This window comes from Protopterus annectens, chromosome 11.part0, assembly GCF_019279795.1.
Source record: "Protopterus annectens isolate FY-2018-M chromosome 11.part0, PAN1.0, whole genome shotgun sequence".
Classification (NCBI taxonomy): Eukaryota; Metazoa; Chordata; order Ceratodontiformes; family Protopteridae; genus Protopterus; species Protopterus annectens.
In genome coordinates, this window is record NC_056745.1 from 811,887,676 (window position 1) to 811,906,768 (window position 19,093).

Sequence of the window (19,093 nt, forward strand, 5' to 3'; positions counted from 1 at the left end):
ACAGGGTCCAGATCTCAGCCTAATGGTCAAGCTAAAACCTCCAACACCTTCTCTGTTCAACCAGTGCTTCGTGTCCCTGCCCAAGTAGCTGACACATACACACACGTTAAGATATGAGCTCTATACAAGCACACAGACACTCCTGGGGAAGGCTGGCACAGGTTCTCCAGCTATGCCCCTTCCTGCTAGTCTATAAGGTAGTACAAGCTGCCACCAACCACTAATATCAGCTACTAAAAAGGCCCTTACAAAAGGGTGTCCAATTATTACAGTGTGATATTATTATCCAAATATTGTGTGACTGAGCAGCAAGACTATTGGACTGGCTTTATACAGTACCATTATATACATGCAATGTACTCTAGAGCTTAAATTATCTCTACACTAAACAGCCACAGTTGAAATGTTTAAAAATATTTAATAATAAATAATGAAAAACACAAGACAATACTTCTTACTACACAGTGCTAGTCAAGAGTTCAGAGATCACAGGAAAATGCTTAAAATAATACAGTAGAATAGTTCTGATATCAATACAGAAAAACAGCTAGACTAAACTTACTATTTTCTATCTATATCTACCAGCAATCACAGTTCTAAATAATCTTATATATAGAGCAAAGCAGAGTATTGGTGAGTTGTTGTCAGCTTTAGACAAAATCCAAAATGCTCTCTCTCTCTCTCTCTCTCTCTCTGTCTCTGAGAAAGTCCTTTAAATTGATAATACATCCTACTGACTCATTTTAGATTCCATCATTCTTAACAATTCTCTGGTTTCCCAAGCTAAAAGAAACTCAGAGTTTGACATAGCTTTGATCTTGCAGCTAGTCAGGAAACCACAGTAATTAAAGGCATTATATATGTAAAATCTAGCAATTAACTCTGTTCTCAAAACAATAGAAAGAATATGCTGGTTCAGACACCACGGCTCAGAGTCTGAGATCAGTCATGCAAAGCTTGACTTATCAGCTTTCTTCCAGCAGGGTGCACTGTTGTTACATGTTTGACGTTCAGCATTTAACACCATTTTCTTCCATTTAAGAGAAGAAACCTGTGGGTTATATTAATATTTACAAATGACATAATTATCTACAAAATTCTATCTAGCTAGGCTGGCAGCCTTCACATATCTTCACAAACAGTACTAGTAAAGTTAAGGACAGTGGTTGAGGTACTGTGGTGGGACAAAAACCATGCTGTGAAGGAGAGAGGAGTGCATTTTGTGTGATATTTGTGTAGCAGCTGGGTTTGAATTCACTTCTTAAATATTTTTAATAGGAGGAAGAAGATGGTGATGGGTCTATAATTGGTGAACTTGGTAGACTGATCAACTTTGTGGATTGGGAAGATGTAGCATTTTTTTTCCATGGTGAAGGTACATAAAATTCATTGACAGGGTGGTTAGTTAGAATTGAGACGGGAAGTTATGGCCTCTGATGACATGACAGTTTTAGATATTCACCAGGTAGATTGTCTGGAGATAGGCAGGTCGGTCTTAATTTAATTAGCAGCTTTTTGATGACAGCAGCGGAGACTGGCCAAAGAGGCAGAGTATGGGGGACTATTTAGAGTCTGCAAAGTGTCCACAGCATTGTTTTGTGTAGAGTTGTGGAGTACAGAAAAGACTGATTTTAAAAAGTCAGAGTTAAATTCACTAGCAATGTCAACTGACCACTTAGATTTGAGTGTAGGCGAAGGCTGGGTTGAGTGTCCAGGATATAGAAGCTGATTTATTGAAAAGCAGAATAATTTGAGGTTCTGATCATTTTTATTTTGGGGGTTAGTGTAATATGCTTTTTATGTCTACTTTAGTATGGTATTCTAATTGTTTGGCTGAGTTTTGTTTGCAGTACAGGTTTTGCAGGCAGTATCTTTAAGTTATGTGCTTCTGAATAGACCTGAGTATGTAATAGTATAATAGGAGCATCTCATTATCTTTTGATTCATTTTGTAGCTGTGTCTCTGTTATTACTACAAGGTTCAACACCTTCTTTGACCTTCTTCTTTTTCTTCCCATTTCCCTAATCATTGTATTGTTTCTGAGGCACTGTGAGTCAAATGTTAGCAGATGACACTGTAGAGTCTGTGAAAATGATTGTAAACATCACAATATAAAAATGACATTGTCATGACACACTTATTATTAGTCTCTGATGTTCAGCTTGACAAAATTCAATTCACCGAGTTCGACTTGCAGTCCCCTGCATCTCATACATAGCTTGAACTTATATAAACAAATTCCTTTGTCACAGTAACAGTGAAGAATTTAAAAATTCCAAAATCAAAAAGAGTCACTGCTGTTACACTCTTAGAAGCTATGCTGGCAGTAGTTTCCTATAGATAATATAGATTCGGTATTTCAGCACTGATGAGATTAACTCATCCACGAGGACATTTTATTCATGAGAATATGGAAGCCATCATGCCAATCATCATAAAACTTTTGAAAAAAGTTTGGTAATCTATGACATGTGACCTCCAAACTGTCCCTCACGTCAATGAATGTAATACTGTGACAAAGGGTTATAGATGATTCCAACATATAACTATGGAAATTTGCTCTATCATGATAGTCATGGTGGTGCAGAGAACTGTACTGCTTCAATAAAGAGTGATAATAGGTGATTTGTTTCCTCAGATTTAACTGTCTAGCTCCAAAATGCCAAATGGTGCTATTGTATGGTTAACAATTATTTTCCTAGTGTAATAATGTGGGATAGTAGAATTGCAGTTTGTGATACTCTGCGATAGTACTGTATTGTATAATCAGAAGATAATACTTTTATGAATAATGCTAGAAATTATTATAGCTTTATAATGCTAGTTTTGCAAACTGTAAACAATAAGTGAAAAGGTTACACTCAGAGGAGTAAATGCCACACACCAACTAAAAAACAATATAATGTAACAGAAATATACGGCTTCTTGGTGTGTGCGACCATGCATCAAACGAACTTGAAATGTAACAAAAATTCTTATAAAAAGTTTTATTTGCATGCACTGGTAAGTGCTTTCACAATAGCTTCTTCAGACCAACAAGCACATTCATATATTCACTACTATAAATACTAAAAACAATTATGATGTAGCTTAATTATTAAAACAACTGTTTCAGACTTTGAAGGATGCATATTATTTATCAGGTACATATCGAACCCTGAGAAATAGATACATTTGCTTCCATTTTGACAAACTCAATTAGTTTCACTATCTTAAAGTGCTAATTGTGTCGAGTGTGTTAAGGGGTACCCTTATGCGTACAAAAACAAGATGGGAGAAGTGCTGTTTGCAGTCATTCTAAGCAGTAGTACAAATTTTGAGCATCACCATTATACCAGATGTTCTGCCCATCTAGAGCCTAAGTGAGATGAAATGTGCTCATTTTTACAGAATGTATTTTAAAAATAATGTCATCCTCATGGGCAGCATCAGGAGTGTCACTAAAGTGATACAGGAGTTAACATGGCAGAACTGTGGGAAAAAGACTTCATTTACTAGACTGGTAGAGAGGGAAATAGGAACTGACATAAATATGTATTCATATGGTTCTATAGGGAAAGTGAGAATGTGGAGCTTTGAAAGAAAGACAAATGGGACAGCAAGAGGCATTAGTGGAAGCTGGGGAGAAGCAGGTTTAGTACTTATCAATCAAACTAAAGGAGGAATGGGTATTAAACCTACTTCCAGAGAGAATGGTAGAGGAAAGGACCACAGAACTTTTTAAGACAGCATTCAGCAGATGAAATTGTATGAAGAATGGGGATTTGTAGGAGTTTTGCTGACCAACTACATAGATCAAGGGTGTCCTTTGTATACCAAAATGGGAAATTTATTTGAACACATCGACTGTTTTTATTAGAAAATAATAAGCACTAGGATGGTTGGGACATTTTAAAACTTTTTTTAAAGATTTAGGCTAATATCAAGGACTATCTAAAGGTGTCCTTCTCATCAAACAAGGCATGATGGTCAGTGCCAAAATAAAAGTTTTTATACACATATGTATATGAGTTCAGGGAAGGGTTAAGACAGGCACTGGGTGGCAGTGAAGAGTAACCAAATAGCTGGGTAACTACAGCAGAGCTAGTAAGGGAGATGGCTAGAAAGATGCTTGGTATGACATCTGGACAGAGGAAGGATGACAAGGAGACATAGTGGTGGAATGAGGAAGTACAGGACAGTATACAGAGAAAGAGGTTGGCAAAGAAGAAGTGGGATTGTCAGAGAGATGAAGAAAGTTTACAGGAGTATAAGGAGATGTGCATGGCAAAGACAGAGGTGGCAAAGGCTAAGGATAAGGCATATGAAGAGTTGTATGATAGGTTGGACACTAAGGAGGGAGAAAAGGACCTGTACCGATTGGCTAGACAGAGGGACCGAGTCAATAAAGATGTGCAGCAGGTAAAGATGATAAAGGATAATGAGGGAAACATTCTTACAAGCAAGGAGAGTGTGTTGAGAAGATGGAAAGAGTACTTTGAGGGGTTGATGAATGCAGAGAATGAGAGGGAGAGAAGGTTGGATGATGTGGGGATAGTGAATCATGAAGTGCAATGGATTAGCAAGGAGGAAGTAAGGATATCTATGAAAAGGATGAAGAATGGAAAGGCTGTTGGTCCAGATGACATACTTGTGGAAGCATGGAGGTGTTTAGGTGAAATGGCAGTGGAGTTTTTAACCAGATTGTTTAATGAAATTTTGGAAAGTGAGAGGATGTCTGAGGAATGGAGGAAAAAGTGTTTTGGTACCCATTTTTAAGAATAAAGGTGATGTGCAGAGCTGTAGTAACTACAGAGGGATTAAATTGATCAGTCACAGCATGAAGTTATGGGAAAGGGTAGTGGAAGCTAGGTTAAGAAGGGACGTGATGATTAGTGATCAGCAGTATGGTTTCATGCCGGGAAAGAGCACTACAGATGCAATGATTGCTCTGAGAGTGTTGATGGAGAAGTACAGAGAAGGTCAGAAGGAGTTGCATTGTGTTTTTGTAGACTTAGAGAAAGCATATGACAGGCTGCCTAGAGAGGAGTTCTGGTATTGTATGAGGAAGTCGGGAGTGTCAGAGAAGTATGTAAGAGTGGTACAGGATATGTATAAGGGTAGTGTGACAGTGGTGAGGTCTGCAGTGGGAATGATGGATGCATTTAAGGTGGAGGTGGGATTACATCAAGGATCAGCTCTGAGTCCATTCTTATTTGCAATGGTGATGGACAGGTTGACAGACAAGATCAGACAGGAGTCCCCATGGACTATGATGTTTGCAGATGACATTGTGATCTGTAGTGAGAGTAGGGAACAGGTGGAGGAGACCCTGGAGAGATGGAGATATGCTCTAGAGAGAAGAGGAATGAAGGTCAGCAGGACTAAGACAGAATATATGTGTGCAAATGAGAGGGAGGATAGAGGAATGGTGAGGATGTAAGGAGTAGAGGTGGCGAAGGTGGATGAGTTTAAATACTTGGGATCAGTAGTTCAGAGTAATAGTGAGTGTGGAAGAGAGGTGAAGAAGAGAGTACAGGCAGGATGGAGTGGGTGGAGAAGAGTGTCAGGAGTGATTTGTGACAGATGACTACCAGTAAGAGTGAAAGGGAAGGTCTACAAGAGGGTAGTGAGACCAGCTATGTTATATAGGTTAGAGACAGCGGCATTGAGAAAAAGCAGGAGTTTGAGCTGGATGTGGCAGAGTTAAAGATGTTAAGATTTGCACTGGGTGTGACGAGCGTGGACAGGATTAGGAATCAGTATATTAGAGGGTCAGCTCAGGTTGGACAGTTTGGAGACAAAGCCAGAGAGGCACGATTATGTTGGTTTGGACATGTGCTGAGGAGGGATGCTGAGTATATTGGGAAAAAGATGCTAAGGATGAAGCTACCAGGTAACAGGAAAAGAGGAAGGCCTAAGATAAGGTTTATGGATGTGGTGAGAGAGGACATACAGGTGGTTGGTGTGACAGAGCAAGATGCAGAGGACAGGAAGAAATGGAAACAGATGATCCACTGTGGCGACCTCTAACAGCAACAGCCGAAAGAAGATGATGATGTGTATATATATATATATATATATATATATATATATATATATATATATATATATGCATAATTTAGTGGCATATTTACTTTGTATGTCTGGAGCAACTGAATCATTTTCCTCATTCCATTCACACATGCTCAAGCACTGTTTCCAAATATTTTTTTCAAAGTTCAATAAAGAAAAGAAAAAGCCAGGTGATTAATGTGAAAGACAAATCTTTGCTTTTTTAATAGGAATGATAATCCACAGGGTGATTACAACAAGTAACATTACGTAAATGTGTAGCACATTCCCCCATATAAGGGTATGGAGGCTTGGACCCCCCCCCCCAAAAAAAGAAATTCTAAAAATATGTTTGTAACCTTCTGACAACAATCTCATATACTGGGTATTTTGTTTTTCAGAGACCCAGATGTGAGTGTGTGTGTGTGTGTGTGTGTGTGTGTGTGTGTGTGTGTGTGTGTGTGTGTGTGAGGGCATGTACATGTATGCATATACACATGTGTGTTTCTATATTCCTCCCGCCCTTTTTGTTTTTTGTTTATAGTCCATATATTCTTTACTGTAAGACTGAATCTGGTGCCTACTAGTAGGCATAGAGATGTACAGTCTATGTTGCTATTTATAAAACATTTACTGTTTCACTTAGGAAAACCATTTAACATAGTGGCATCATTCCATCTCACCATATAAGAAGTATGGGAAACAAAGATATACCAGCCCTTTTTATCAGCACTGTGCATGAATCTGTGTGTTTGTGTGTGTGTGTGTGTGTGTGTGTGTGTGTGTGTGTGTGTGTGTGTGTGTGTGTGTGTGTGTTTGTGTGTGTAGTATTAAGGATTTGGTGAGTGGGTTTGTCTCATTTTTTTGAGTGTGTGTGACTATATACTGTATGTATATATATATATATATATATATATATATATATATATATATATATATATATATATATATATATATATACATATCCCCAATCAAAGGGTAAAAAGGTTTCATTGACAAACCATTCAGTAGAGTTTAGAATGTTCACTGTATCACTGTATAATATCTTAAACTTCCTGTAGTGGAGGTCCATGGAATATATGACCACTTAAAGGCATACCAGTGTTTCAGCTACATGGCTTTGGAATACCCATGACTTTTATTTTTTAAGTCTTTATGGGTATATTCAGCCCAATAAAGCCAAACCATACTAGCTGCAGACATGTTTTGGACTTTTTGTGACCTCATTTATCAATATAGCATAAGTGGATTATTACACTAGCTGCACATATTACCATGTTTTAGACTTGTTGTGAATTAATCTGTACAAGGGATATATGCAAGTGATCTGTTAAGGGTATGGTCTTTCAGCCACATGGCTTCTGATTGCCCATAACTTCTTACTTTTTAAGCCTTTATGGATACATTCATGCCAGTAAAGCCAAACTCGCTATCAGATTTATCTTAATTATCTGATTTCCCTGTTAGCTGCATTATAACAATCACATTAGTAAAGTCCAAGCTGAATATTCCCACTTTAATTTAGACATATAAGATTCTGGAAAACTAGAAGAATGTAATAAAACACCACGCTCTTTTAGGCACAACCACTTCTCAAGATTGCCTATCCTATGAAAAACAGTGTTGTAAATGCACTTAATACCCCTAGTTGTACCTTAAATAAATAATTAAAAATATATCACCACGGCAATATCAGCTCATTTTCTCTTCATTTAATCACAAATTCATCAATTTCATAACATTTTAGTACCTGCTAAACTTCTCGATATTATTTACATTGTAAAACTCTAAAAAATGTTTACCTTTGCTGCCTAAGAAATGCAGTTGTCTGTCTTTCATGTGTATGTTTCACTTACTTCCAAAACATACCTTATCTGACATTCAAAATTACATAAAATCTTTTTTTTTTTTTTTTAAGTTTACAGGGCTTTAAAGCACTGCAATATGTTTGCCTTCCGGTTGCTTTTGTGTATGTTGCTGCAAGGAAACATTCTCTACTTACCAACTTTTTAAAAATTCTAGGATACAAGGAATAAACAGTGTAAAGATTATGTTTAGCATGATCTGCAAAACTACACTGAATTGTTTGTTTACTAATAGTGAAACATCTGTGCAAATGAATCAAAGAAATATCCTCAAATAGACAGACACAGATCCATTCAATAAACTAAGTAACCACAACAGCAAACCACTGTCCATTTGGTGTGGTTATTTGAAATATTTTTCTATGTTCTGGACAAAGATTGGTTACTGTGGTTACTGAATCAAAGAATTGTTTAACTATTCAGCTCCTTAACATGTTGTCTGTGCAACACAGGGCCCAACTTGTAACTGTCATGATATTGTACAATACCCTGGTAGTGATACTTACACAGAGTAATGAACAGGGTGAGGGAATAAAGGACAGGTTTGTCTCCTGTACCTTTGTTCTAAATATAATAAATACTGCAGGTCCTACACCTCATATGCTAACAGAACACTAGCCTTGAAGTGATCCACTAGAGGAAAGTACTGTTCTAGCAACTAGCCAAATGCTGCAACTCACTCATGTTTTTGGCTATTTGACCAACTCACTGTATTCAGAAAACTAATGCAGTTAAATCTATAGATGAACACATAAGAACTGTTGCAGGAGACGTGTCCTACTTTCTGTTTGTTTAATGTATAATTTATGAGACTTGTTCTTCTGCTAATGTTATAATATACACACTGTTTTCTGTCAGAACTGTTCTAAGAAAAGGAAATTTCCATTCCCTCCATACCCACTCATTTGTTCCTAAGACCTAAATTAAGCAGTTATGAACAGGTGCATGCATGCAGTCTTATGGCACTGACAGCTACACTGGAATATGAGTACTACGCCAGATGTCCACATTTGAAATAAAATCAACAAATCTGTAGTGACCAGAAGTACCAAAATATACAGAAACAGGTCACTTAAAACTACCATAATGTGCATCATTTTAAATAGGTGCTTGAACAATAAGAGATGTATTCTCAGATGCATATCATATTGTTCCCTGTGTTGCTTTTTCCTTGCATTTTAGAGTGTAAGAAAAGCTGATAAGCATGTTTGTATTATAAGACATAGACAAATACTGTCTTTCTGCAGACTCACTGCAGCTCTGTCTCTTATGGCTTATGATAACAGACTTAAAAGTCATGGTAAGATAATGCAGAACCCTTCTTAACTATTTTCTATGCAAGTATCATTTGGCAAGCTAGAAAAGTGAAATGCAGACCAAAATGGGGGTTTGCAAGGAATGCTTATATAGATTTTCAAGTACTTAAATACCTCTAATACTCTTTCACTGTTATCTGATATTATATTCCTCTGTATAAAATAAATAAATTAAATCAGCACCTCTGAAAAAAGCAAGGGCTAATAACAAACTATTGCCTGGGGAATGGCTAGCGCTACCAATAACAGAAGACATGATGAGAATTTGGAAATGTTTTACTTTGAAACTGTATATTTTAAAGCTTAATGATGTAGAGCTGTTCAATTAATTAATAGCTCTGAAGTCACAGGGTCTAATTTACCAAGTAATATCTAGGGAATAGTTAGAGCTACCAGACATGGAAGAAATGCTGGGAAAATAGAAATGTTCCACTTTTTAACTACAGTGCCTTTTAAAGGCTAATCACAGAGGAATGCAGAATGAGACATTCTAAATAAAACATTGTTGCACAGAAATCAAGGCAGTCACTTCAACTGCAGTAATACAGCATGTGAATTTGTAGCAGATTATGTGAAAGTAACATAATCTGCCTGCTAACTGTAAACATGCATGAGTGCGTGCATGTGTGTGTATTTTTGTGGTTTGTAGTGTAGAGCAAGTATTTCTGATTTAGAGTTAAGTTTATCCAAGCACATTACCTCATCCAAAACCCTTTTGCTAAGGGTAACCCTATTCAGGAAAACTAGTTCTGTCTGGGATACTACAGGTTTACTGATTTCAGAAGGAAAGTACTTGTTTATCATTTTGTGATCAGTTTATTTTTTTATTTTTTATTTTTTTTAATTTAAGTGTATTTTGATGTGCAGACATTGATGATTTAAACAGTGACATTCCTGGACATTGACTATTAACAACACAATCGTGTGAGTGTGTCTGTGTACATACATACATATTATATAAGTATGTAAAATACATATACACTCACGCATGCAAGAGTTGTTTTACACACACACACACACACACACACACACACACACACACACACACACACACACACACACACACACACACAAGCATGCATGCACATATCTATCTAAATACAGCCAAACTGAAAAATGTTGATGTGAAAAATGACTGAAAATGATTGAAAAAGTCTTGATATCTCATGGTACATGCTCTGAGACATACTCTCAGGACATGCAAGTAAAATACAATGTTTGCCCCCCACAAACCATATTAATTATATACTGACTCCAGGACTGTACGATACTGGGGAAAAGACAGACTTCCCAAGTCTATTATAACAATCTTGCACCTCTGTTATCAGCTTTCCCTTCAATCAAATTGGGCCAGGAAATTTGTTAACATTAGTCACATTCTATCTATCTATCTATCTATCTATCTATCTATCTATCTATCTATCTATCTATCTATCTATCTATTTATCAAATATACCTATGCTAGTGAATGTGTATACACACTCTAACCTGCCATGCAGCAATTTGATTCACAAAAGAAGGTACATAATTTATATTTATAAATTCAGAAATTGCATCATATACCTAGAGCACACCTGCATGCATGGGAAAAAATAAAACAAAAGTTATTTACATGGGGGGGCTTTGGCCCCATATCAGATTTTATACACACACACACACACACACACACACACACACACACACACACACACACACACACACACACACACACATACATACACATACATATATTAGCTCCACACAACCATGATCACTGGTCAGCTTCCCCAAGTACACAATTCTGGAGCAGACCAGAACTAACTACAGGATAGGCTGACATTCTGTGCAATTGACAAACTGATGGATTAGACTGCTGTTGACAAACTGAAGTCAAGCAAATGCATTGCAATATCTATATCTATATTAACATGCATATCTGTCTATCTAGCTATCTATATGCTCTTCTTATTGCTTTATTATATGTAATTTTTTAATCATATTATGTGGGGGTTATATAAGATGTTGTTCTCTTTTTAGCTTGAAAGATGGTTGAAATGGATTCATGGACCATTCTATTTACCCTGTTTACAAAGATTATATAACAAACTAAATAAATAATTAAATAACTTACCAAATAAATAAATTGACAAGTAAATTACCAAATAAATAAATAGACAAACAAACGAAATAAATAAATAATCAGCAGCTTGTAGTTCAGCATCACACCCACCTCATACACTGTTGGCATACACTCCAGCCTGTTCCTGTTGTATATTACTATAGGAAAAGCCTGGGATCAGATTAAAGCTAATTGGTTTGATACTGCTATGATTAATACCAACATAGGTACTTACCATAAATTAAAAATGGGTTGCCTTTAAGGAAACAAGGACCATTATATGTTCATGAAGGAATATGAAGTAGAATGGGAAATTATCTGCATTGCAATCATACTTCAAATCCCTTATTCAGAGAATATCTTCAAGGGGATGTGTGTACAACATAAGCAACAGTGCATGCCAGATGAAACCCTGCAGTACCTTACAGCAAATAAGGATACGTCAATTATGAATTAAGGCCTGAGATGACCCTATGTATGCTCCTCAAGAGGTAACAGCCCAGTCAAGGACTGTAACTGAATGGCCACAGCAGAAATGCAGGCATTTAGACAGGATAGAATAAAATCAATGGTTGTTCATCAACAGGTCATTAACAAAACTAGTGAGGGTAGTTTCACTGATAGATCTCGAAGCTGCACTGGCATGAAAAAGGGGGCTTCAGATTATAAGGAAAGATTCCAGCTGTAAGTATATCAACGTCTCAGTAACTTTAAAAGTGAAAATAAAAAGACAAAAATCACCAAGTCCTGGAACTAAAGTTCTTCACAGCTGCAAATAACTGAAATCCAAAGAAATAAAGCAAGGAGTCCACTGTAAAAAAATGTAATGGTGCAAACAGAGTAAAACAGAGTAAAATGCAAATCTTTCAAGCAAAGCTCTTTTTCAATGCATAACAGACCCATTGAGTAAAACAAAATGTAAATAAATGACCATCCAAGCAAACTTCTATTAAACACATGATCCAAGTCATATGACACTCACATAAAAGATAAAATCTTATTAAAAAATTGACAACATGGTCACATAGTTAAAACATGAAAAGTGTATACACCATATGCACATATATAAATACACAAACAGCCCGGTTAAATGCATTCATGTTTAAACTTGAGTTGTTGTTGTGCATTTCGGCTTTTTGCGGTTAGGGGTTGCCACAGAGGAACTCCGGTCCACTAATGATTGGCAGTAGAATTTTACATGCCGAGTTGCCAGCCCTGATGCACAACCTTCAACGAAGGTACACCCATTCATGTATGTCTCCACACAGAAGAAGCTCTAGCAGAGAATCGAACAGGACAATGTCTTACTGTGAGGTGACAACGCTACTGGAGCACCACCACCACAGTACCGTGTTTAAACTTGAGTACAGGTTTTAAACTTTTCTGACTATTAAGTCCTGTATTATGATCAGCTCTAAAATAATCTATCTGTTTATACACAGCTAGCTTAGTAAGAAGTTTAATGTCACCCCCATGATTTTCTACTCTCAATACCTGAAAGACACGAAATTTAAAACTATGTGTACTACCCATCAATCGATTATGCTTATACAATGCATAACTTTCAATGCCCCTACGTATCTCAGACAAATGTGAATAGATTCTTTGCTTCAGTTGTAAATTAGCTTTCCCTGCATAGAAATATCTACAAGCTACAAAGTTAGCAAAAATATACCACATTTTCTGTATAACATGTAGCATAAACCCTGAATTCAAGTTTAGCTTTGGAAATGGAATGCTCAAAAAGGCATCTGTATTAATCTCTTTACAAAAACTACAGTGTTGATAGGGATGAGTCCCTTTAGTAGTGCTAGCTACAGATTTATTAGTAGAATATATGTCTTTATAGCATAACTTTAAAAGTGAATGGAGGATTTGAGATAGGGTGGAAATTTCTTCAGACTGCTTCATTCTAGATGTAATTGTTTTAAGGAAATGGAACACCAATGAGCACTTTTAATGAAGTTGGAAACTTCAAGTCCTTAAGGCGGTATGATTAAAGTAAAAAAATTACTGCCTTCTTGATTTCTAAGCAAAATCAGAAAAGCCCAGCAAGGCTGGGGTCCAGTTTGCATACATTATATGCATGTATATATGTATATCTGTATCTCTCTCTCTCTCTCTCTCTCTATATATATATATATATATATATATATATATTGAATTACTCCATGGTCCCATGACCATTCAGCAGATCACTCAAGCTCACTGCAAAGCTGACTCGGTGCTGTGCAGAGAATTTCTGTCCTCGCATTTTGAGATACAACATGCTTTACAAGTCAGTAGTCATGCAATACAGCATGGCCTGTCTGTGCCTCAAAAAACACTGATGGTCACTTTACTGATGCAGAAATCTTTCTTTACAAGAATGATGCCTTCATCAGAAAATTTCTGTCTAGCACCCTGTGCAATGTCAGTTGAGGCTGACATCCAGTGATACTCTAGCCTTCCTTCTGTTTTCATGTGGCTATAGATCACACGTTCACCCTAAGGTTCATGATTCCTGGATGAAGCAAATGTTGATACATGGGGAAAGGTGATCAACAGTTCTGTCAATAACCTTACTATAGTGCTGTGCCCATAAGTTAGGACAATCTGCACTCCAGAGTAAACTAGTAGAGTACAAGTATCTGGTCATGGTTGGTAATACTACTTATGTTCCTATACTAGGCCATTTTACGGTATGGAGATGTTTATCTGAATGTGGTCAGAACAAAGGACAGGCTTCTCCACCACATCAGAGGTGAACACACCTGGCCGAGTGATGAAGTGAGAAAAATGTCTTGACATGCAACAGAGGCCATATTTTGAGGATAATCAAATCTTTCCTTAATTAAAATAATTTTGGTTGGAAGATGATTTCACCTAATATTAAACAGTGCAAGTGGTTTATCACTGAACTGATACAGAAGTCCATGAATTATTGTCAGAAGACAGTTAGGCTATCAAATGATTTTAGGTGAGAAGAAACTTACAGTTTCTTTTTGAAGTACACAGAGGAAAGGCTACTGACTGTTGGAGATTAGTTGTCCTATGTGTAGGTATCCTTATAAACATGGGGTCAATATCACACAACAAATAGAAATTATACCCATCATGGACTGACATTGTGCTTGGCAGCAATGTTTTAGCTAAGATCAGACAAGTGTAGAGTCTCCTGTGGTCACCTTCGCAGCAGGTTTGCAGCTGCTTTTCATCCTATGTGTCTTTTATTTCTTTAACTAGCTCCAATGGTAGTAAATGATAGGTGGGATGCCAGTAGGCAAAAAGAAGCAAACGGCCAACAACAGAGATCTATCTTAGTCTAGATTTGTATTAACAAAGTGAGCATGTATAAAATCCTTTGTGCCAAGTTAAAACGTTCTAGTGCAGCAGTGTCAAATAGTGAAGCCAGCCTCCATGACTTAAGCCAGTTTTAGTATAGATCTTGAAAGGTCTGACAACAGTGTGTCCTTAAAAACATTAACTATTCTGAATTGTTTTTATATATAATCAGCATAAGCATATGTGTGTGTGTGTGTGTGTGTGTGTGTGTGTGTGTGTGTGTGTGTGTGTGTGTGTGTGTGTGTGTGTGGGTGTGTGTACGTGTGTGAGCGCAGATGCATGTTCTAAGTGAGAGGTCCATGTGCTTCTATACAGCTCAATATATGTATTTTTTTTTTGTGGTGAGGTACAAACAACTTTTCTATGATTTGAAGAAGACTAAAGAGAAAGAGTCTTAAAATGTATGCTCTAGAATAAATAAGATAAAAAGAGAAAAACACTGTAAATAAACATACCTGCCTGGGACACAAAAGGAAAAAAAATTGCTGTCCAAGACCAAGAAGGAGCAGGTGCCGAATTGGAAGCAATGACTCCTTAGCCTCAGAAGCAAATAAGAGCATTAGTAAAATCCGCCAAAGCAAACCTCTGAGTCCATATTGGCCGCATCTACTACAGACAATCATAATGCCTTCTTCACATATGCCTGCAACCTCAAAGGAAGCACCCAGATCTGTTCAGAACTGGTGGTCAAGGACACTACATTTACAAATGCCGTAGATATAGCAAACTTGCTGGCTGACAAATTCAGTGAAAACTTTACCCCTCTGTCCTCCCCATCAGTAAATCAGGACATCCCCAGTACCTACCCCCTTCCCCTTATATCTCGAGAACAGGTCATCACTGCTCTCTCAAAGGCAAAAAATACAGTCTCCATAGGACCTGATAACATTCCAGGCTGCATCCTACATGAACTTAAGCAGGAACTTGCAGCACCATTAGACACCCTATTCAACCAAAGCCTGAGTACTGGCTTCATCCCAGCTGAGTGGAGGACAACCATTATCATCTCGTTACACAAAGGTGGAGCATCCATTGATCTGGGAAATTATAGATCCATCAGCCTAACTAGTCTGATCTGAAAGGCCATGAAATAGATTATCATGGATCTCATTAACAAAGACATTGGCAACCTCCAAACACTTGATCCCACACAGTTTGGCTTCATCAAGGGAGGTCATGTCTGCTAAATTTGGTCGACTTATTTGAGACAGTCTTCAAAACCATGGATGAGGGGAAGACGGTGCACACCGCCTACATTGACTTGGCCAAACACTTTGACACTATTTCCCACTCAGGCATAATAGATAAACTCTCTCAACTAGGCATCAATCCATATGTTAAAAGATGGGTAGCAAACTGGCTCACTAATAGAACCCATGTAGTCAAAATAGGGGAAGCCACCTTAAGCAGTAGACCCACAACAAGCCGTGTACCCCAGGGTTTGATCTTAGGGCCTCTGTTATTTGGGATATACTTTTCTGAGGTACAGACCAAAACCAGTGGGCTATGGCTGACCAGATTTGCAGATGACTGTAAGCTGGGTGCTGTCATCAATTCCCCTAGTGATGTGGACATCCTCCAAGAGGGTCTCACTCAGACAAATGACTGGTGCCAGAAACATGGCCTCAAGCTGAATACTAACAAATTCATCATCATCCCCTTCGGGGAGAGTGGCATCCCCACAGATTACCAGATTAATAACAATGCACTAAGCACACAATCAGCCATGAGGGATTTGGGCAGTGATACTTTACTTCACTCTTTCCCTTTCATCTGCGAGTGAATGCCTGTCATGCTGCTGTAAGAGTTTTCTTGCAGCATGAGCATGTCTCATCCTGCTGGTCTTTATAACATCACTGTTTCCTCCAGCACTCAACGTATGATACCGCTGTGCCGGATCGTCAGTGCCTTTTATGTCCTCGGCTACAATGCTGCTTCCTCTTTCTCTTGCTTTATGTTTTCTCATTATCTTCTCATTAGTTCTGATTCAGCTTCAGAACCTCTTTATTCCATTTCTTCCTGACATTTTACTTTAATGTTGTCATCCCTGAGTTGCAGTTTTAGAAGCAGATGTTGATGCTGGCATCTTTGTCTTCTAGATCCCTTGTGCTCAACATCTTACCTATAAGTTCTGCTTTCCTTTTCAAGTATCTTCAGGTGCTTACACATGCCACATCATGCTGTTTTCTGACTGATGTCAAGTGTCAGAAAACAGACAAGCGACTTACTGCATAAGTTCACACTGCATTTTAGCAGCTCCAACATTTAACTCTCCCCTTTCCTTTTCTCCATCTTTATACCTTATCTCGTATTATTATATCTGTGATGCTACATCTGTGCTGCCACTCCATTTTGATTTCACCAGAATGGCTCTCGAGTCCAATGACCTCTCACTGCACTGTCCTGCCACATTTCTCTAGAGTTTAAGAATGTGTCAGAACATTAGGTCAGAATATGTTCAGTGAAGATAAAGATGGCCCAGTAGTTAATGCAACTAACTCTAGCTGTAGATAAAATGTTACACAATTTGCAATGAAAACAGAGACAAAATAGTAGTTGCAGGTGAGAAAAGTAAGCACGCTTAGCTGAAGTGAATGAAGTCCCTGCAGTTTCTAAGGCAGATATACTTACTGGCATGGTTGGTCAAGGGTTTGCTGGTGTGAGTCCTAGTCAAGCTATATACAAAGGCCCTTCTTACTTTAAAGATGTTGACATTTTGTGGTAATGCCCAAATAATTTCGGTAAGGCTAAAATGAAATACTTAGCTTGCTGCATTGTAGCTGCAGGTAAAATGGAAAAAGTTTTGTAGTTTTAACAGATAATAATACAAGCAAGATAAGTTGATCAGCATGTACCAGAACTGAATATCATGCCTGCTTCAGTAAGAAAAAGCCTCAGTATATCAGTTTGGGAATAATCAAGATATCTTCATACAAATGAACATGTTCCACATGTGGATTTAGATGTAGTTAGACTTCCATTAGACTTTGTACTATCTGGTTCTCCAGACAATCATCCCTCTAGCTAAAAGAGGCCTAATATTTTACAATACTAAATTCGGGTTCTACAAAAAAGTCTCAGGGTGTTAAATAATAAACACTTTATATGTAGTGCATGGCATGCTTTGATTATGCTCAGATAATCATTAAATAATATCTCAAGCTTTGCTCTCCAGGTGAATTTCTTGGCATTCATGTCTCAAACTCATAACATGGTTATGATCAGAGAGCAGATAATAATCCTCTATATTATGTGCCTTGAATACAGATTATTTTATGCTTCATAATTAAATGTTTTAACATCACATACTGTTGTTCTACTGTAAATATGTTAGGCAAACAAATGCATGTACACTCAAATGAATTTAAATAAATAAATAACAGAACATACTGAATGACACATTAACATGCATGCAAGGAAGAAAAAACCAAGAAAACCAAAAAAACTACTAAAAATCAAAAGAAAAATGAGTTGAATGGTAGGAGAAAGCTGAAATAAGCAAATACGAATAACGTAATTCTAAAGCAACTAAAAACTTTAATATGGTAAGCGCTTTCAGTGGTAAAAATATTCCACCTTCTTCAGACCCAGAACAACATAAAAGTGATGCTTATATAGCTTGTAGTTAATTATCAATTAGTCATTCAATCAAACAATAAAAATAAAACCAGATAAAAGTGCAATATTTAAACAGTATGAAACCTGCTCTAAAATGTTACAATGTTAAGTACATAATACTCAATTTTTAAATAACATTAAATATATATGTATAACATGTGTAAATGTTATACTAAAAAATCACATTTTAAAAAGCTACTAGGGCAAAACTGAAAATGTATAATATGTGATAATGACATAAATTTACTGTAAGAACTAAGATATTTAGCTAAATATAAACACATAAAAAATATATATAGTAATATGTAAAAAATAAATAATTAATTGCATGCTGGTTAAAGACCAAAATCTGATCATAATAATTCTGAATATATGACCAAAAACAAAGTCCATATTTTTATATATATAAAAAACTGTGTAAATGTTACTATGTTTCAAACTTAATCAACAAAAAGGTACAGTATCAAATTCAAAATCTTTTATGCGAAATTAATATGTTATCTATTTAAAGCTTTTAATTTTAACACGCTTTTAATAGACACAAATTCATTTAAACCAGGGAAAATGTATGCAGCCGTTTTGATTTGCCAATACAACTCATTTTGTTCTAATAAAAGTTGCCAAGGCAAGGAAGAGCAGAATCGGATAAAAAAGTGAAATAACAACAAAATCCATAAAGAGTAATGTGCTGCAAATATTTGTGATGCTGACTTGTTATAATTAGTGGCTGAATGTTCCTGAAGGCAGTTCACACTGGAAGGCCATATCTACATCAAATTAAAATCAGATGACAGCTAGCTGGAATAATTCTCTTAACTCAGTGTTGTTACTTTTTCATT